This window comes from Oncorhynchus clarkii, chromosome 22 (assembly GCF_045791955.1).
Source record: "Oncorhynchus clarkii lewisi isolate Uvic-CL-2024 chromosome 22, UVic_Ocla_1.0, whole genome shotgun sequence".
In the NCBI taxonomy this organism is placed as follows: domain Eukaryota; kingdom Metazoa; phylum Chordata; class Actinopteri; order Salmoniformes; family Salmonidae; genus Oncorhynchus; species Oncorhynchus clarkii.
The window spans coordinates 42,742,336-42,764,468 of record NC_092168.1 but is presented as its reverse complement, the minus strand read 5'-3'; the positions used below and the strand labels follow the sequence as shown (position 1 = coordinate 42,764,468).

Sequence of the window (22,133 nt, the reverse complement as noted above, 5' to 3'; positions counted from 1 at the left end):
AGATGCAGACTCACAGACCCTCTCTGCTCCCTGGACTGCATAACATTATTCAGAATGCGAAAACTCAAAACACATAATAAACACATAATCGAAAAATGAACCCACCACCAGTAGTTATGAAGGCTGCTACTACTGTACACTCAGACCTGTGAATGTACTGGAATAGCAGGCAGGACTTGGTTGTGGAATGCAGAGCAAGAGTAAGAAGACAATATTACTTTCACTCCAGAAACGTTTAATCAACGTTTAATCAACGTTTAGTCTCCTCACTGTCTTACTTTTGTAGTAATAGTTGCTGAAACAATATTTTTTACATAATTACACAACAGGTATAACTGATATGGCATTTGCCGTATCTCACACGGCACGTCAATCAATCACGTAATTTCCGGTCACAACTTGCAGACTTGTTTTCGAGTTGCTGTGCATTTTGTTGCCAACCTGTTTTGCTACCTGACAAATTTACGGTTTTTAATTTTTAATTACCGTTTATATTTTTGGTTTTTTTTCCTCAACTTTTTCACTCCGGACGCTTTATCTGGACACGATTCGTCAGGACCTCCAACAGCCGAAGCTAAGTAGTAACATTAACATGATGCCTTCTAATTGCAGTCGCTGTACTCGCCTTACGGCGAGGATAGCTGTGCTACAAGCCCAGCTTCAGACGCAATCGCTAGGCAAGGGTAATTTCAGTGTAGGAAAGGATGAAACCGCGTCTGTGCCACCAGTAAGTACAGATAGTAGTATAAATCCCCTGGCACAGTCCCCGCAGCCGGACAACTTTCTCACGGTTTCTGGAAGGAAATGCTGTAGGAACGCTCAACCGGTGTCGCTCATTCAGCCGACAGAAACTTTCAACCGGTTTTCCCCATTAAGCAGCGGGTCCTCCCGTTACAGGGTCTGAGATGCCGAAGCTTCCCACCATTAGCTCTGACAAATTGAAAACTCTAGTCATTGGCGACTCCATTACCCGCAGTATTAGACTTAAAACGAATCATCCAGCGATCATACACTGTTTACCGGGGGGCAGGGCTACCGACGTTAAGGCTAATCTGAAGATGGTGCTGGCTAAAGCTAAAACTGGCGAGTGTAGAGAGTATAGAGATATTGTTATCCACGTCGGCACCAACGATGTTAGGATGAACAGTCAGAGATCACCAAGCGCAACATAGCTTCTGCGTGTAAATCAGCTAGAAAGATGTGTCGGCATCGAGTAATTGTCTCTGGCCCCCTCCCAGTTAGGGGGAGTGATGAGCTCTACAGCAGAGTCTCACAACTCAATCGCTGGTTGAAAACTGTTTTCTGCCCCTCCCAAAAGATAGAATTTGTAGATAATTGGCCCTCTTTTTTGGACTTACCCACAAACAGGACCATCCTTGACCTGCTGAGGAGTGACGGACTCCATCCTAGCTGGAGGGGTGCTCTCATTTTATCTACCAACATAGACAGGGCTCTAACTCCTCTAGCTCCACAATGAAATAGGGTGCAGGCCAGGCAGCAGGCTGTTAGCCAGCCTGCCAGCATAGTGGAGTCTGCCACTAGCACAGTCAGTGTAGTCAGCTCAGCTATCACCATTGAGACCGTGTCTGTGCCTCGACCTAGGTTGGGCAAAACTAAACATGGCGGTGTTCGCCTTAGCAATCTCACTAGGATAAAGACCACCTCCATTCCTGTCATTATTGAAAGAGATCATGATACCTCACATCTCAAAATAGGGCTACTTAATGTTAGATCCCTTACTTCAAAGGCAATTATAGTCAATGAACTAATCACTGATCATAATCTTGATGTGATTGGCCTGACTGAAACATGGCTTAAGCCTGATGAATTTACTGTGTTAAATGAGGCCTCACCTCCTGGCTACACTAGTGACCATATCCCCCGTGCATCCCGCAAAGGCGGAGGTGTTGCTAACATTTACGATAGCAAATTTCAATTTACAAAAAAAAAAAATGATGACGTTTTCGTCTTTTGAGCTTCTAGTCATGAAATCTATGCAGCCTACTCAGTCACTTTTTATAGCTACTGTTTACAGGCCTCCTGGGCCATATACAGCGTTCCTCACTGAGTTCCCTGAATTCCTATCGGACCTTGTAGTCATAGCAGATAATATTCTAATCTTTGGTGACTTTAATATTCACATGGAAAAGTCCACAGACCCACTCCAAAAGGCTTTCGGAGCCATCATCGACTCAGTGGGTTTTGTCCAACATGTCTCTGGACCCACTCACTGTCACAGTCATACGCTGGACCTAGTTTTGTCCCATGGAATAAATGTTGTGGATCTTAATGTTTTTCCTCATAATCCTGGACTATCGGACCACCATTTTATTACGTTTGCAATTGCAACAAATAATCTGCTCAGACCCCAACCAAGGATCATCAAAAGTCATGCTATAAATTCACAGACAACACAAAGATTCCTTGATGTCCTTCCAGATTCCCTCTGTCTACCCAAGGACGCCAGAGGACAAAAATCAGTTAACCACCTAACTGAGGAACTCAATTTAACCTTGCGCAATACCCTAGATGCAGTTGCACCCCTAAAAACTAAAAACATTTCTCATAAGAAACTAGCTCCCTGGTACACAGAAAATACCCGAGCTCTGAAGCAAGCTTCCAGAAAATTGGAACGGAAATGGCGCCACACCAAACTGGAAGTCTTCCGACTAGCTTGGAAAGACAGTACTGTGCAGTACCGAAGAGCCCTTACTGCTGCTCGATCATCCTATTTTTCTAACTTAATTGAGGAAAATAAGAACAATCCGAAATTCCTTTTTGATACTGTCACAAAGCTAACTAAAAAGCAGCATTCCCCAAGAGAGGATGGCTTTCACTTTAGCAGTGATAAATTCATGAAGTTCTTTGAGGAAAAGATTATGATTATTAGAAAGCAAATTACGGACTCCCTCCTTAAATCTGCGTATTCCTTCAAAGCTCAGTTGTCCTGAGTCTGCACAACTCTGCCAGGACCTAGGATCAAGAGAGACGCTCAAGTGTTTTAGTACTATATCTCTTGACACAATGATGAAAATAATCATGGCCTCTAAACCTTCAAGCTGCATACTGGACCCTATTCCAACTAAACTACTGAAAGAGCTGCTTCCTGTGCTTGGCCCTCCTATGTTGAACATAATAAACGGCTCTCTATCCACCGGATGTGTACCAAACTCACTAAAAGTGGCAGTAATAAAGCCTCTCTTGAAAAAGCCAAACCTTGACCCAGAAAATATAAAAAAAATTCGGCCTATATCGAATCTTCCATTCGTCTCAACATTTTTAGAAAAGGCTGTTGCGCAACAACTCACCGCCTTCCTGAAGACAAACAATGTATACGAAATGCTTCAGTCTGGTTTTAGACCCCATCATAGCACTGAGACGGCACTTGTGAAGGTGGTAAATTACATTTTAATGCCATCGGACCGAGGCTCTGCATCTGTCCTCGTGCTCCTAGACCTTAGTGCTGCCTTTGATACCATCGATCACCACATTCTTTTGGAGAGATTGGAAACCCAAATTGGTCTACACGGACAAGTTCTGGCCTGGTTTAGATCTTATCTGTCGGAAAGATATCAGTTTGTCTCTGTGAATGGTTTGTCCTCTGACAAATCAACTGCAAATTTCGGTGTTCCTCAAGGTTCCGTTTTGGGACCACTATTGTTTTCACTATATATTTTACCTCTTGGGGATGTTATTCGAAAACATAATGTTAACTTTCACTGCTATGCGGATGACACACAGCTGTACATTTCAATGAAACATGGTGAAGACCCAAAATTGCCCTTGCTAGAAGCATGTGTTTCAGACATAAGGAAGTGGATGGCTACAAACTTTCTACTTTTAAACTCGGACAAAACAGAGATGCTTGTTCTAGGTCCCAAGAAACAAAGAGATCTTCTGTTGAATCTGAGAATTAATCTTAATGGTTGTACAGTCGTCTCAAATAAAACTGTGAAGGACCTCGGCGTTACTCTCGACCCTGATCTCTCTTTTGAAGAACATATCAAGACCATTTCAAGGACATCTTTTTTCCATCTACGTAACATTGCAAAAATCAGAAACTTTCTGTCCAAAAATGATGCAGAAAAATTAATCCATGCTTTTGTCACTTCTAGGTTAGACTACTGCAATGCTCTACTTTCCGGCTACCCGGATAAAGCACTAAATAAACTTCAGTTAATGCTAAATACGGCTGCTAGAATCCTGACTAGAACCAAAAAATTTGATCATATTACTCCAGTGCTAGCCTCTCTACACTGGCTTCCTGTCAAAGCAAGGGCTGATTTCAAGGTTTTACTGCTAACCTACAAAGCATTACATGGGCTCGCTCCTACCTATCTCTCTGATTTGGTCCTGCCGTACATACCTACACGTACGCTACGGTCACAAGACGCAGGCCTCCTAATTGTCCCTAGAATTTCTAAGCAAACAGCTGGAGGCAGGGCTTTCTCCTATAGAGCTCCATTTTTATGGAACGGTCTGCCTACCCATGTCAGAGACGCAAACTCGGTCTCAACCTTCAAGTCTCTACTGAAGACTCATCTCTTCAGTGGGTCATATGATTGAGTGTAGTCTGGCCCAGGAGTGGGAAGGTGAACGGAAAGGCTCTGGAGCAACGAACCACCCTTGCTGTCTCTGCCTGGCCGGTTCCCCTCTTTCCACTGGGATTCTCTGCTTCTAACCCTATTACAGGGGCTGAGTCACTGGCTTACTGGGGCTCTCTCATGCCGTCCCTGGAGGGGGTGCGTCACCTGAGTGGGTTGATTCACTGATGTGGTCATCCTGTCTGGGTTGGCGCCCCCCCCCCCCCCCCCCCCCCCCCCCCCCTTGGATTGTGCCGTGGCGGAGAACTTTGTGGGCTATACTCAGCCTTGTCTCAGGATGGTAAGTTGGTGGTTGAAGATATCCCTCTAGTGGTGTGGGGGCTGTGCTTTGGCAAAGTGGGTGGGGTTATATCCTTCCTGTTTGGCCCTGTCCGGGGGTGTCCTCGAATGGGGCCACAGTGTCTCCTGACCCATCCTATCTCAGCCTCCAGTATTTATGCTGCAGTAGTTTATGTGTCGGGGGGCTAGGGTCAGTTTGTTATATCTGGAGTACTTCTCCTGTCCTATTCGGTGTCCTGTGTGAATCTAAGTGTGCGTTCTCTAATTCTCTCCTTCTCTCTTTCTCTCTCTCGGAGGACCTGAGCCCTAGGACCATGCCCCAGGACTACCTGACATGATGACTCCTTGCTGTCCCCAGTCCATCTGGCCGTGCTGCTGCTCCAGTTTCAACTGTTCTGCCTTATTATTATTTGACCATGCTGGTCATTTATGAACATTTGAACATCTTGGCCATGTTCTGTTATAATCTCCACCCGGCACAGCCAGAAGAGGACTGGCCACCCCACATAGCCTGGTTCCTCTCTATGTTTCTTCCTAGGTTTTGGCCTTTCTAGGGAGTTTTTCCTAGCCACCGTGCTTCTACACCTGCATTGCTTGCTGTTTGGGGTTTTAGGCTGGGTTTCTGTACAGCACTTTGAGATATCAGCTGATGTACGAAGGGCTATATAAATAAATTTGATTTGATTTGATTTGATTTGCTATACTTCTTACAAAATGGAGGTAGGCAATATTGCTCAATATTTCGTTACAAAACTGCACTCTTTCAACGTTCCCAGAAGGACTGTAACAACTGTAATCGCTGCCAAAGGTGATTCTAACATGTATTGACTCAAGGGTGTGAATACTTACACTACCAGTCAAAAGTTTGGACACACCTATTCATTCAAGGGTTTTTCTTTATTTCTACTATTTTCTACATTGTAGAATAATAGTGAAGACATCAAAACTATGAAATAACACATATGGCATCATGTAGTAACCAAAAAAGTGTTGAACTAATCAAAATATATTTGGGATTCTTCAAAGTAGTCCCCTTTGCCTTGATGACAGCTTTGCACACTCTTGGCATTCTCTCAACCAGATTCATGAGGTATTCACCTGGAATGCATTTCAATAAACACGTGTGCCTCGTTAAAAGTTAATTTGTGGAATTTCTTTCTTTCTTAATTTTTTTGAGCCTGTGGCAAGGTAAGGGTGCTATACAGAATGTAGCCCTATTTGGACCAAGTCAATATTATGGCAAATAAGCAATGAGAAACGACAGTCCATCATTACTTTAAGACATGAAGGTCAGTCAATCTGGAAAATTCCAAGACCTTTGAAAGTTTCTTCAAGTGCAGATGCAAAAACCATCAAGTGCTATGATGAAACTGGATCTCATGAGGACACCCACAGGAAAGGAAGACCCAGAGTTATCTCTGCTGCAGAGGATACGTTCATTAGAGTTAACTGCACCTCAGATTGCAGCCCAAATAAATGCTTCACATTGTTCAAGTAAGAGACACATGTCAACATCAACTGTTCAGAAGAGACTGCGTGAATCAGGCCTTCATGGTCGACACCAATTAGCACAAGCATTTCGTTACACTCGCATTAACATCTGCTAACCATGTGTATGTGACAAATAAAATTAGATTTGATTTGATTTGATTTGAAGAAGAGACTTGCCTGGGCCAAGAAACACGAGCAATGAACATTAGACTGGTGGAAATCTGTGCTTTGGTCTGATGAGTCCAAATATGAGATTTTTGGTTCCAACCACCGTGTCTTTATCAAAGTTGCCCATCCCTGGTAACTATCCAGTGTTTCCAGATTTTTATGAAATATTACTTATAATTAATTACAATATGAGTGAAGGAGTTTTCCTTCCAAATGTGTATTTACTAAGTATGTTAAAAAGCTGCTTTTCTGTGTTGGAATGGTGTAGGCATACCCCAACAACAGAATGGTGTGGGTGTATACTGGTAATAAAAAAACAATATTCATGCGAGTAGGCTGCTAATTGGCCAGGTCATCCTCCTTTACTGATGAAATAGCAAGCATTTTTTAAATGGTCTGTTTTGAGATACAAGTTTGAGGTGGGGTTTTTGAAGTGTTTATTTCTCAAATTTGTGCTTTGGCAACAACATCTTTAGTTAACAGAATATGAACGTTTAAAAGTGAGATTTTCACTGGACAGTTACTGGTCAAGTTGCTACTAAGATGCTTGGTGAAATTCAGAGGCAGGCAGGCAGCCTATCCTATCCTATTTTTAAAGCTATAATTCAGGGTAAGTGAATGGGTTAACTAACGGGTTAACTCTCCATAGCCAATGTGAGTAAGACCTTTAAACAGGTTAATATTCGAAAGGCCGTGGGGTCAGACTGAATATCAGGATGACCAACTGGTAAGTGTCATTTTCAAACTCTCCCTGAACCGGTCTATAATACCTACGTGTTTCAAGCAGACCACCATAGTCCCCGTACCTAGAAACAACAAGGTAACCTGTCTAAGTGATTATCGCCCCGTAGCACTCACATCTACAGCCATGAAATGCTTTGAAAGGCTGATCATGGCTCACATCAACACCGTCATCCCAGACACTCTGGACCTACTACAATTCGCATACCGCCTCCTCAGATGACGCAATCTCTATTGTATTCCACACTGCCCTCACCCACTTGGATAAAATGAATACATATGTAAGAATGTTGTTCATTGATTACAGCTCAAGATTCAACACCATAGTCCCCTCCAAGCTCATCACCACGCTCAGGACCCTGGTACTAAAAACCTCCCTCTGCAATTGGATCCTATACTTCCTGATGGGCTGCCCCCCAGGCAGTGAGGGTAGGTAACAACACATCCGCCATGCTGCCCATCAACATTGGGGCCCCTCAGGGGTGCGTGCTTAGTCCGCTCCTGTACTCCCTGTTTACCCACGACTGCGTGGCCACACATGACCATGACACCATCATCAAGTGCTGACGAAACGATGGTGGTTGGACTGATCACTAGGGATTAACACCGGGATTGTCCTGGGACCACTATTCACATTTCCTGAAAATATTAAATGACAAGACCCAGGAAATTACATAGCCCGAGCCCAGGCCTAGTCCAACATTACATAAATGAAATGAGCCTGAACATGAAAAAAAGCCACATTTCTAGAAAACAATAGGCTATAGGTATTTAAACTGGTGCCACCTCAGCTTTGCAGCGGAGTGAGGAGATGAAGAAAAAGCTCAGAGAGAGGAAAACTCACTTTAGTTATGATCAACTGAATGATTAAGATATTGAATAACTGGGGGGGGGACTTTACTTTCGAAGGACTCATGATTCAACCTTTGCCTCTCCCGAGCCCGTTGGGGAGTTGCAGCGATGAGACAAGATCGTAATTGAAATTGGGGTAAAATATAAAAATAAAATAAAATATTGGAATAAAGTAGGCTAATGCAATTGAAGTCATGTATAACATTTTTGCTTATACTGAAACTTACTGTCATATAAAACCACTATACTAATTTAAAGTTGTGTGTGGTCACCTAGATGATCATTTCAGTACCATTTTGATTGAGACAGCGCCATCTCACTGCTTTCGGACAACTATGTGTGTGTGGCGGGGGGAGGGGGGGGGGGGGGGAAATCAATAAATTGATAAATCAATCATTGTCAGATTTTTGTTTTCACTGATTCTCCGTTTTGATATTTGGTAACAGTTAGGCTGAGGAAATGTTAGATAAATTGAGGTGAGTGCTAATGATCATCTTTATTCTAGTTTGCTTATATATTAGCTGATCAGAACATTGTGCTAGCATGTTATACAAGTGGATTTTTCTCTTCAGCCTGTCCTACTCCCTACTGAAAGCGTGTGTCTGATAATCAATCAATGTTATTTTATTTCACTTAATCTCTTTGTATATTTGGTTAATTAACCTTTGGCTGGACAACTGGAAGTGGTAGGTAATTTATTTGTTTGCTCATCTATCACTGATCAGAAACATTTAGCATGCTATAATGTAGTCTATATCACTGATCAGAAACATTTAGCATGCTATAATGTAGTCTATATCACTGATCAGAAACATTTAGCATGCTATAATGTAGTCTATATCACTGATCAGAAACATTTAGCATGCTATAATGTAGTCTATATCACTGATCAGAAACATTTAGCATGCTATAATGTAGTCTATATCACTGATCAGAAACATTTAGCATGCTATAATGTAGTATATATCACTGATCAGAAACATTTAGCATGCTATAATGTAGTCTATATCACTGATCAGAAACATTTAGCATGCTATAATGTAGTCTATATCACTGATCAGAAACATTTAGCATGCTATAATGTAGTCTATATCACCGATCAGAAACATTTAGCATGCTATAATGTAGTCTATATCACTGATCAGAAACATTTAGCATGCTATAACGTAGCCTGAATCAAGTGTATTTTGTATCTATTGAGTCACGTGGTAGCCTTACTCTATATAGCCTTATATAGAGCCTGGGCTATTTTCCTATTGTCCCAATCCCACTAAAACTCCAAATACTAACTCATGTGTTGCACGACAATTCCTAACTTTATTCTGTAATCCATACTATGCATGTCAAAATACCACTGTAACATGTCCACCTCCTCGTACTGCTGTCCATAAAATGAGAGCTTCGGTAGAGAATGTGTGATCATAAAACTGTATGAGACTAGATGTGCATATAACAGAGTTGGTCCCTGATACTTTGATATTTTTTAACTATTTCCACTTTTCATCTTCCCGTTATCTGTATAATCATCAACTTGATTTTGCCAAGTGGGAGATATTCTGTCATTCGTTGGAGGTTATCTAGCAAGCATAGCAACTTTTGTCAGTTGACTTTAGTTTGACTGCCATTAGAAAGTTTGAATGAATCGGCAACGCTATCGCCTACACAGGGTGCGCTCTGTGCGTCCTGTGTGTCGAGATAGCCTAGGCCTACAGCTGAAAATGTGCTGAATTAATTGAGTAACATGATAACGCTCGGAATGAATGGCCTGTTTCGCAATTCACAACATTGTCATTGGCGATCAAATGTACTCTTATTACTAAATATTACTTTCACTTGCCGTGAAATCTTTACATAGTGGCGCAGCCGGGAAATGTGGTGCAGCGACAATCTTATTTGGGGAGAAGCCTGGCATAGTGTCCATATCTTGGTTTTAAATGCTTTAAATGACTCTGTGCACACACACTGGAGTCTATCCACACGCCTACACATACATAACATGCACACACATGCATAATGACGCCACACACACACTTTCACACTCACCACGTGCGCTGATGCTACTGCTCCAATGTGGAAGACACATTTCAGTTGATTGTATTCAGTTGTACAGTGTATTCGGAAATTATTCAGACCTCTTGACTTTTTCCACATTTTGTTACATTACAGTCTTATTCTAAAATGGATTAAATAAATGTTTTTCAATCCACATACAATACGCCATAATGATTTACTCACTGTATATAGCCATATTATTAACCGGTACTTCCTGTATATAGCCATGTTATTATCTATTACTTCCTGTATATAGCCATGTTATTACCTATTACTTCCTGTATATCGCCATATTACCTGGTACTTCCGGTATATAGCCATGTTATTACCTATTACTTCCTGTATATAGCCATGTTATTACCTATTACTTCCTGTATATAGCCATGTTATTACCTGGTACTTCCTGCATATAACCATGGTATTACCTGGCACTCCCAGTGTATGTTATTACCTGGTACTTTCCGTATATAGCAATTTTATTACCTGTTAATCCCTGTATATAGCCATGTTATTACCTGGTACTTCCTGTACATAGCCATGTTATTACCTGGTACTCCCTGTATATAACCATGTTATTACCTGGTACTTCCTGTATATAGCCATGTTGTTTTTGACTCATAATTGTTATTTGTTATTCACTGTGTATTTCACTATTTCTATCTTTAACTCTGCCTTGTTGGTACTGGACCCGTGAGCATGTCACTGTTAGTCTACACCTGTTGTTTACCAAGCATGTGACAAATTACATTTGACTTTATTTTATTTGTAGATCTGGGAGCCGAGGAGTGAGTTCAAATCCCTGATAAATTTGCCAAATTTGCCCGGAGTTGTCTCCTCATTAGCCTCAGATCCAATATCCGCTCGCCGCCGCAACATGGAGAGCGGCACTGCCTGATGGGGACAGCTGAGCCACACCCAAGGGCAGATTTCTCTTCCCATCACCAGTACCCAAAGGGGCTGACAGGCAGGCCAAGGCATGTTGGAGGGTGTTGGAGGGTGGTGGTGGGTATCGGGTGCCACAGAGCATGAGAGCACCATCATTCATCCCCTCCTCCTTCTTTCACTTCTTTCACACATTTCGCCAACACATCCGCAGAAGACCTTGCCCTGGGAGCGAGATACACTGCTTTCATCGCATTCCCAGAAGTGGCGTTAATCTTGCCGAAAGCCGACTGTGAAGCAGGGCTGGTAAGTGTCTCCCTGTAGGAAGGAAGAGGGAACTGGAAGCCAAATTAATTCCACCCTGCAGGTCTATGGCTGACACCGGGCTGATATGGTATTCCCAGGAAATAAATAAAGCCTGGCTGCAATCTAGCTCCAGTGGCTCTTGGTCCCTAAATGGTGGTCCAATTTCAAGTTTCAAGTTTTCAAGTTTTATTCTTCACATGCGCAAGTACAGTGAAATGCTTAACTTGCAAGCCCTTCCCAATAGCGCCGTATACAAACAACAACAATAAAATTAGGAAAAAAAAGATTGTAAGCTGTATACAGGGCCAGACCCAGTACCAATTTAGTGGCCATTGTAAAGAAAAGTAAATCATATTAATTTAAATGTTAGATACTGTGAGAAGCAAGATGGAAGCCTATCACACTGCATGGATCAATCTTTATGAAAATTATATTGCGTACTGCAGTTGGTTCTCTAATGTAGTTTCTAGTATGGGAGTATGGCAGTGGGACAGTCCATTTCCTGGTTCCCTCTCTGGGGCAGCTGGCACAGGGCATGTCATTAATATACTATTGTATATTATTGTGATAAGTCTTGAGAGGTAACCATGACAATAACAACACTCTTGGTTTTCTGGCAGCAGTCAATGAGGCCATCAGTGCTGTGGCAACACAATAATGTTTTGAAATCAAATCAACAGTCGTCACGTTGTTGGTAAGTTGTACTTGTTGGGTGAGTTGAGATGTTCATTTTGTTAGTTTATTGGCCCCAATAAAGTGGCAGAAGGAGTTTGGGAATAATCTTCATCTCAGTCTGAGAAGTAGGGCCTATCAAACAACATGAGTTTGGGAGACTAACATCAGAAGCGTTAAACATGCAGGCGATAGATATGAATTCTGCTAAAACTGCAAGGGGAATGGAAATATAAAAAATACAAACTCTTCAGTACTTATTTCGAATTTCAAGGATGGACAGACAGCGGTCAAAGACAGATTTCATAGTTTCACCGTGTCTCGGTGGATTAAAAATAAATCATTGAAAGGGCGTTTCTTTCTACCGTATTTCCCACCTGTTGTTGTCTGGTGGATGTGACGGACTCCTGATTTCCTTCAGCAAACAGCCGTGGGCCGCTGCCTGTGCCTAACTTAGGTTGAAAACATCCACTAAATTCTGGGCTAAACACCACTCTCTCTCTCTCTCCCCATCTCTCTCGGCTCTTCCTCTTTGGGTGACGTTCCACAGAGATGGAAGCTCGTCTTGTATTATTTAAGACACGGAGGGCAGCTGTCTAAAAATAAAAATACTAAGTGTTCTTTAAAATGAAATGCACACCTTTGGAGGTGTGGAGCAGGTTGAGAGGCTTTACCTTCGTTAAACATAATCGCATTGCAGTTCCTCTGGTGCTAAGAGTTATTTCTTTATGTATTTCTTTATTTATTTTACTGTGTACTTCATTTTCAGAATATGTAAATACTGCATGTCGAGAAAGCCTACTGCATGTTCAATATACAGCATTTGTGCTTGTGGATGTGCTAAGCACCAACCATTATTAACACCGCAATTCTTAGTTATATGTTACACAAGTAACCATGAACAATGATAACCACTCACACCAAATACTCCTCTGGTATTGAGACTGCAAGTCTTCCATAAAAACAATGAACTTCCTCCCAGCGTCAGGGTTGCAGAAAGCATTAAGATAATGCTCCTGAGGAAAACGTTCAATGTTAAAATTTGCCTGCCAAAGGAAAATCATCAGCGCAGATGAGTTTTAATGTGCAAAGTTCGCATCGTCTCTCCCCCTCAGACTCCTTTCCTGGGCTCCAAAACATATTTGACTTTTGAAAAACTTGAATCTATAATTAATGTACATGTGATCTGAACCCTGCATCTCCTGCACACTGCAGGTACTAAAAAAAAAATCACTTTGACTTGCTCATTAATTTTCCTTGTTACATCACATCACAACACATTTCTTATTTATCCCCTGCAGTAAGAACACGGTCAGAGTAAGACTGGTATGGCACCGTACAACTAAAATAATATCGTAATAGACTATTCAATGATTAGGTAACAAATTGCTGAGTGAAAAACGTAATTTAATTTCATCACCAGAGTCAGCAGTTCAAAGCTCTTTTTGAAAAACTGAAAGGCTGAGCTTACTGCTTCCATTCCATTAAGTCCAACAGCGGAACTTCTGGAGAGGCTAAACAAAGGGCAGAATGGACAGGCATGTATGAGTGTGTACAATGGACTGCAATCCAGTCTCACTCCATTTTCTTGGTTGCATAAACTTTGTTGTCAGAGAAAACAATCGTAGCCCCATTAATCAAAATGACTACTTTGTTTGAGCTGACCAAAGCATCCTTTTCTCTGTCACGTCCGAGACACATTTTTCCCCCCTCAAATATTCTATTCATGCACTGACCTCCATGTCACCTTGTGATAAGGATATGGAGGAAATGAAGGTTAGGGGTGGGAGGGAGGCATCTTATCAGCTCTAAAACCATGCGCACATGCAATTTTAAAGGGGATTCATATGAGAGGTTTGATTTGCCTCTGTGAGTTCATTAGCTAAATACAGATCCCTAACGGGAATCACCATTTCACGTTTTCTTTATACCGCCAATTAACAATGTGAATGCTAGTTACTCTGCTTTAGGACATGCCCCTGACAGCACTGACAGTGGACAGTATCTTCCCTGATGAACTGTACATGTTCAGTATTACCAGAAAGCATTGTGTTGATGCAAAACACAGTTGAATCTGCATGGCAGGCATTTAGGCTAGATATGGTCTTGCGTTGCTATAGATCCAAAATCACCTCCCAAGCCTGGTTCTCCACGAGGCTAAGCTAGATATTGGTGTTCTAGTGCGTTCTGTATCAGCGATGCAGGTTGATCATATTTTTATTTAACTAGGCAAGTCAGTTAAGAACAAATTCATATTTACAATGACGGCCTACCCTAGCCGCCAAACCCAGACAACGCTGAGACAATTGTGGGCCGCCCTATTGGACTCCCAATCACGGCCGGATGTGATATAGCCTGGATTTGAACAAGGGACTGTAGTGACGCCTCTTGCACTGAGTTGCAGTGCTTTAGACCGCTGCGTCACTCGGGTCTTGGTAATAGAGGTTAATGACCGACTGAGGGACGAAGCAGCAGAACGACTTCACATTTGAATAAAGTTATCTCTCTGAAAACGGCCTGCCAGGCATAACTAATCAACACATTCTAATGAGTTTCTTTCTTCTGCTGCTTTAGACTGAGTTGATTGGGAGGAGCAATAGTGCAATCTCTTTTCAATAGCAGTAGATTCTTTGATGAAACGCAAGCAATGCCAGTGTAAAGGACGTCACGCTGCTTGCTTAGTGAGTACCACTTCCTCCTGATTCGGCTCACACCGAAGCTTGAACCCAGGAAGCTTCTTAACACCAGCTGATGTCACGGGAAAAGAAAGCTATTCGCTGGCGCAAGTGGGGACACTTCAGGCTGAGAAGTACCTTTCACTCATCCCCATGTGTTACACCAGTGCAATCTAGCAATAGGGGAACATCGTTAATGAACTTGCAATGAGGTCTTTACAAACTACCGCAAAGCAATTATCAGAATAGTTCTGTCTACATGGGCAGAGAGAGAGAGGGAGGCAGTTTAAAGAAAACAGCTTCAAGGTTTCAACACAGAGTGTACAAAACAACTCATCTTCTTTTACTCAATCCATTTTACAGATACATGAGGGCATTTTCTATATGTGGGATCAAAACAGCCAGCTGTTATGAGTAAATTAGGGTCCACTGAACAAACACAATTATCAGTAACCTTAGTCTAGAAACAGTAGATAATGCACTGTCTGTGTTGAAGGTAAATTGGGATGTCGTCTGAGGTCTTGTAATTGTGCCAAGGTTACTAAGTGAAGCTAATTTGTCGAGTGAAATGATGTATACAGAGGAAGGCCAGGCCTCATTGTAGCCTTGAGGGGAGTGGAGTAAAAGCCGAATTTATCATCCAGTTAGTGGGTGAAGTGTTGAGTTGGAGTTTATTGCTTGTCAGACACCTTTTTGTGTTAAACCGCACAGACTTCACAAACCTGTATATTCAGTGTTGAAAACGTTTTATTATCAGGCCTCCGATCAACCTGGGGCGAAAAGCATATTTCTTCTGGCGTGATTGTAAGAGAGATCCTATCAGAAAATGTGTCCTTGAGGGAGCGCTTCTTGGGACCTGAGGTTGGGACCTGACCATGTTATGTGTTGTTCTGTAGCAAGTTAACTATGCTCAATGTTGGTTTCTGGAAACCTACCCATGTGCCACGATCATCCAAAATGCCCCTTTTCCTTCCACGGCTATTTCCCTACTCATTGCTACCCTGACAACCCTTATCCGTTTTCAGACAGAGGATCAAATGCTGATCAGAATCAGAATTCTCAATGAAAACATTTCAATCACAGCTCTGTAAGGAAGCAAGTGAGCGAGTAGGCCAACAGCTGACAGTGTGAGGGAAAGACAGCTGACAGTGTGAGGGATAGAAGGCTGACAGTGTGAGGATAGAAGGCTGACTGTGTGAGGGAAAAAAAGCTGACTGTGTGAGGGAAAGACAGCTGACAGTGTGAGGGAAAGACAGCTGACAGTGTGAGGGAAAGAAAGCTGAAAGTGTGAGGGAAAAAAAGCTGACTGTGTGAGGGATAGAAGGCTGACAGTGTGAGGGATAGAAGGCTGACAGTGTGAGGGAAAGAAAGATGACAGTGTGAGGGAAAAAAAGCTGACAGTGTGAGTGAAAGAAAGCTGGCAGTGTGAGGGAAAGACAGCTGACAGTGTGAGTGATAGAAAGCTGACAGTGTGAGGGATAGAAAGCTGACAGTATGAGGGATAGAAAGCTGACAGTGTGAGGGATAGAAGGCTGACAGCGTGAGGGATAGAAAGTGGAAGAAATTAAGAGGAATATAGGAAGAAGAGGACAAAGAGATGAATGAGCTTGTAAGTATATACAAAGACAGGGAGAGGAAGAGTGCAAGGTAGAGAGGAAATAGAGGGGTGGGGCTTCCGTGCTGAGGCTAAAAGGAATTGGCAGAACCGCTTGTTTGTCATCCAGTGGGCTATACTGCACCCTTCCACTCCCCTCCACACACTCCCCAGAACCATTACACTGAACCGTTACACTGTGGCTCAAATATTTGGCATTACTCTCCCTTTTCACTTATCTTGCTTCTCCCCCACATCCTCTCTGTGCTTTCCTTTGTCTGTATCCAGCTGTGTTCAGGCTTTCCTCTCGCTATCTCTCTCCCACTCTCTTAGACTCCCTAGGCTCCATCTGCTAGTTCTGTTGCAAGATCAAAGTTCTCCTCCTACAATGATCGATGGCAATGTTATCATCGGACTGCCATGGAATACTCTAAAAGTAATTAACCCTGTTGAGGAAGCCTCTAGATTGGCATCTGATCATTTACGATGCCACCATGAGGACGGCTCTCAATAAAACATTGGATCCAACATCACAGCACTGACTAAGATAAAATAAATGATCTTTCTTCCCCTTGTAGCTTCACTTCTCTGGGGTGTGCCCCAGATCCCCTCTCCGAGACCACCAGGAGCCATCTAACCTATCCAGTAACCTTACATTTTAGGTCAAAACCTCATGGGAAGCACAGTGGTAACTTCATATAGTTGTGAGAAGGATAATAACAAAATTGATAATTTCACGATAATTATATCCTGTATATTCCAAACATTGTAATATATCTAAAAGTGTAACATATATTCCTTGTTGTCAGAAAACGCCTTGTCAAAATTCATGAGTAATTAAAAATAATAACAGTCATAATAGTCAGTGGCCTGAGTGACCAGTTAAAGATTGATATATAACACTGTGGACACACATACTTCCTGAGTCAATGGGTGAAGCAGGGCTGTCCCCTTGCCCATCTTGATGACAACGTCCAATATCACATGTCAAAACAACAAATTAAGAAAAAACTAAGTACAAGGTCAGTTTAAAATAGTGTTTACCAAGCACAAGGTCAGTTCATAATAGTGTTGACCAAGCACAAGGCCAGATTACAATAGTGTTTACCAAGCAGAAGGACAGTTTAAAATAGTTTTTACCAAGCACAAGGTCAGTTCATAAGTGTTTACCAAGCACAAGGTCAGTTTAAAATAGTGTTTACCAAGCACAAGGTCAGTTTAAAATAGTGTTTACCAAGCACAAGGTCAGTTTAAAATAGTGTTTACCAAGCACAAGGTCAGTTTAAAATAGTGTTTACCAAGCACAAGGCCAGTTTAAAATAGTGTTTACCAAGCACAAGGCCAGTTTAAAATAGTGTTTACCAAGCACAAGGTCAGTTCATAATAGTGTTTACCAAGCACAAGGCCAGTTTAAAAGTGTTATCCAAGCACAAGGCCAGTTTAAAATAGTGTTTACCAAGAATAAGGTCAGTTTAAAATAGTAGTTACCAAGCACAATGTCTGTTTGAAGTGATTACCAACCACACGGACAGTTTAAAAGTGTTATCCAAGCACAAGGCCAGTTTAAAATAGTGTTTACCAAGCACAAGGCCAGTTTAAAATAGTGTTTACCAAGCACAAGGCCAGTTTACAATAGTGTTTACCAAGAATGAGGTCAGTTTAAAATAGTGTTTACCAAGCATAAGGTCAGTTCAAAATAGTGTTTACCAAGCACAAGGTCTGTTTAAAGTGTTTCACAAGCACAAGGCCAGTTTTAAATAGTGTTTACCAAGCATAAGGTCAGTTTAAAATAGTGTTTACCAAGCATTAGGTCAGTTCAAAATAGTGTTTACCAACCACAAGGTCAGTTTAAAATAGTGTTTACCAAGAACAAGGTCAGTTTAAAATAGTGTTGACCAAGAATACCGTCAGTTTAAAAAAGTGTTTACCAAGCACAAGGCCAGTTTTAAAAAGTGTTTATCAAGCACAAGGTCAGTTTAAAATAGTGTTGACCAAGAATACGATCAGTTTAAAAAAGTGTTTACCAAGAACACCAATGTCACAAATACCACTGAAGGTGGCTCCCCTTCCTGTTCGGGTGGCGCTCGGCGGTTGTCGTCGCCGGTCTATTAGCTGCCACCGATCCCTTTTTCCTTTTTGTTTGTTTTTGTCTAATTGTTTTCACCTGTTCCTTGTTGGGGTTTTGGGATGGGTGTTATTTAAGTTAGTTTTGCCCGCTGGTGTTTGTGTGGGCTTGTGGTTATTTTACATTAGTGGTGTTTGTGTACTTTTGGGTTTTCGCTGTCCGGTATTTTGGTAACAGTGGTTTTGGGTTTGTTACGCCTGTGTTTTGGGCTTCACCCATGTTTGTACCTGTTACTGTGATTGTGGACATTAAAGCGTTTTTTCCCGTCTACCTTCTGCTCTCTGCGTCTGACTCCACACCCATCACTATCCCAACGTTACAACCAAGGCCAGTTTAAAATAGTGTTTACCATGAATATGGCCAGCTTAATAGAGTAGGTACCAAGCACAATGTCTATTTAAAGTGTTTACAAAGCACAATGACTGTTTAAAGTGTTTAACGAGCACAAGGCCAGTTTAGAATAGTGTTGACCTAGAATAAGGTCAGTTTAAAATAGTTTTATCCAAGAATAAGGTCAGTTTAAAATAGTGTTTACCAAGCAAAAGATACATTTGAAATAGTGTTTATCAAGCAAAAGGTCAGTTTGAAATAGTGTTTACCAATCACAAGGTCAGTTTAAAATGGTGTTTACCAAACACAAGGTCAGATAAAATAGTGTTTACAAGCAACAGGTCCATTTAAAATAGTGTTTATCAAGCACCAGGTCAGATCAAAATAGTGTTTACCAAGCAAAAGGTCAGTTTAAAATATTGTTCACCAAGCACAAGGTCAGTTTAAAATAGTGTTTACCAAGCACAAGACCACGTTTAAATAATGTTTACCAATTACAAGGTCAGTTTAAAATAGTGTTTACCAAGCACAAGGCCAGTTTAAATCAAATCAAATTAATTTATATAGCTCTTCGTACATCAGCTGATATCTCAAAGTGCTGTACAGAAACCCAACCTAAAACCCCAAACAGCAAGCAATGCAGGTGTAGAAGCACGGTGGCTAGGAAAAACTCCCTAGAAAGGCCAAAAACTAGGAAGATACCTAGAGAGGAACCAGGCTATGAGGGGTGGCCAGTACTCTTCTGGCTGTGCCGAGTGGAGATTATAACAGAACATGGCTAAGATGTTCAAATGTTCATAAATGACCAGCATAGTCAAATAATAATAATCACAGTAGTGGTCGAGGGTGCAGCAAGTCAGCACCTCAGGAGTAAATGTCAGTTGGCTTTTCATAGCCGATCATTAAGAGTATCTCTACCACTCCTGCTGTCTATAGAGAGTTGAAAACAGCAGGTCAAAAATAGTGTTTACCAAGCACAAGGTCAGCTTAAAATAGTGTTTACCAAGCACAAGGTCAGCTTAAAATAGTGCTTACCAAGAACAAGGCCAGTTTAATATACACTTTACCAAGAATAAGGTCAGTTTAAAGTGTTAACCAAGCACAAGGCCAGTTTAGAATAGTGTTTACCAAGTACAAGGTCAGTTAAAATAGTGTTTACCAAGCACAAGGCCAGTTTAAAATAGGTTTTACCAGGCACAAGGTCAGTTTAAAATAGTGTTTACAAAGCACAAGGTCAGTTTAAAATAGTGTTTACCAAGCACAAGGTCAGTTTAAAATAGTGTTAATCAAGCACAATGTCTGTTAAAAGTGTTTAACAAGCACAAGGCCAGTTATAAATTGTGTATACTAAGCACAAGGTCAGTTCAAAATAGTGTTTACCAAGCACAAGGTCAGTTTAAAATAGTGTTTACCAAGCACAAGGTCAGTTCACAATAGTGTTTACCAAGCAGAAGGACAGTTTAAAATAGTTTTTACCAAGCACAAGGTCAGTTCATAAGTGTTTACCAAGCACAAGGCCAGTTTAAAATAGTGTTTACCAAGCACAAGGTCAGTTTAAAATAGTGTTTACCAAGCACAAGTTCAGTTTACAATAGTGTTTACCAAGCACAAGGTCAGTTTAAAATAGTGTTTACCAAGCACAAGGTCAGTTCATAATAGTGTTTAACAAGCACAAGGTCAGTTCAAAATAGTGTTTACCAAGCACAAGGTCAGTTTAAAATAGTGTTTACCAAGCACAAGGTCAGTTTAAAATAGTGTTTACCAAGCACAAGGTCAGTTTGAAATAGTGTTTACCAAGGACAAGGTCAGTTTAAAATAGTGTTTACCAAGCACAAGGTCAGTTTAAAATAGTGTTTACCAAGCACAAGGTCAGTTTAAAATAGTGTTTACCAAGCACAATTCCACTATGTTCTGAAATCCTTACTTGACCAAACTGACCAAAGTGAACAAATCCCCATGCCAACAGCTTTTGCCCAGCCCCCACAGTTGTTAACTGAAATTTAGGCTATTCATTCCCAACTTAACACATGTCCCTCGGCTGAGACACTTAATAGCCTTAAATCAGACACTGTCACCTGGAGACATTGCCTCAGATATTTTCTAAAAGATTGATATTTGACTAATTAAATCACTCCAGATCCTTTCAATTACCTCAGTGCTCTCCTGCAGGTTCAATAGCAGAGCCACACTACATCATTATGAAATCACACAGAGGGGAAATAAATGTAGGCAATGGGTTACTGGCAGCAGTAAGGAAGAACTCTCCCCCTGTGAATTATAGGAACGCAAGTAGTTGCATTATGTTTAGAGACGGAGTGGCTTATGAACAGTAACAAGGATCTGTTTTATTTTGGAGAACAGCACCATGCACTGTACAATCTAAAATAGGCAATAATGAAACTTTCACCCCCGTCAGCTCCCAGCTGTGCCCTGTCTTCCTCTGCTGTCTTCAACCAGGATCTCAGCGATCATTGCCTCTTTGCCTGCGTGCGTAATTGGTCCGTGGTCAAATGCCCACCCCTCTTCGCTGTGAAACGCTCCCTAAAACACTTCAGCGAGCAGGTTTTCTAACCAGGTATCCTGGAAGGATATTTATTTTACCTTTATTTAACTAGGCAACTCAGTTAAGAACAAATTCTTATTTTCAATGACAGCCTAGGAACAATGGGTTAACTGCCTGTTCAGGGGCAGAACGACAGATTTGTACATTGTCAGCTCGAGGGTTTGAACTTGCAACCTTCCGGTTACTGGTCCAACGCTCTAACCACTAGGCTACCCTGCCGTCCCTAAGATTGACCTCATCCCGTCATTAGAGGATGCCTGGTCGCTCTTTAAAAGAGCTTTCCTCACCATCTTAAATAAGCATGCCCAATTCAAAAAATGTAGAACTAAGAACAGATATAGCCCTTAGTTCACCCCAGACTTGATTGCCCTGGAACAGCAAAAAAAACATCCTGTGGCGTTCTGCATTAGCATTGAATAGCCCCCGTGATATGCAACTTTTCAGGAAGGTCAGGAACCAATATACCCAGTCAGTTAGAAAAGCAAAGGCTAGCTTTTTCAAACAGAAATTTGCATCCTGTAGCACTAATTCCAAAAAGTTTTGGGACACTGTGAAGTCCATGGAGAATAAGAGCACCTCCCCCCAGCTGCCCACTGCACTGCAGATAGGAAACATCGTCACCACCAATAAATTCAACGATAATCGATAAATTCAATAAGCGTTTTTCTACAGCTGGCCATGCTTTCCACCTGGCTACTCCTACCCTGGCCAACATCTCAGCACCCCATGCAGCAACTTTCCCAAGCCCCCTCCCCTGCTTCTCCTTCACCCAAATCCAGACAGCTGATGTTCTGAAAGA

General features: G+C 41.7%; 2 protein-coding genes across 3 annotated transcripts in view; one reads left to right on the top strand and one right to left on the bottom strand.

Annotated features, from left to right (window-relative positions):
- LOC139380929 (major histocompatibility complex class I-related gene protein-like) overlaps positions 1–22,133 on the top strand; it is a 401,721-nt gene that overhangs the window by 244,089 nt on the left and 135,499 nt on the right. The window lies entirely within an intron of this gene.
- Positions 1–22,133, bottom strand: part of LOC139380930 (glycophorin-C-like) — a 44,931-nt gene that overhangs the window by 4,187 nt on the left and 18,611 nt on the right. The window lies entirely within an intron of this gene.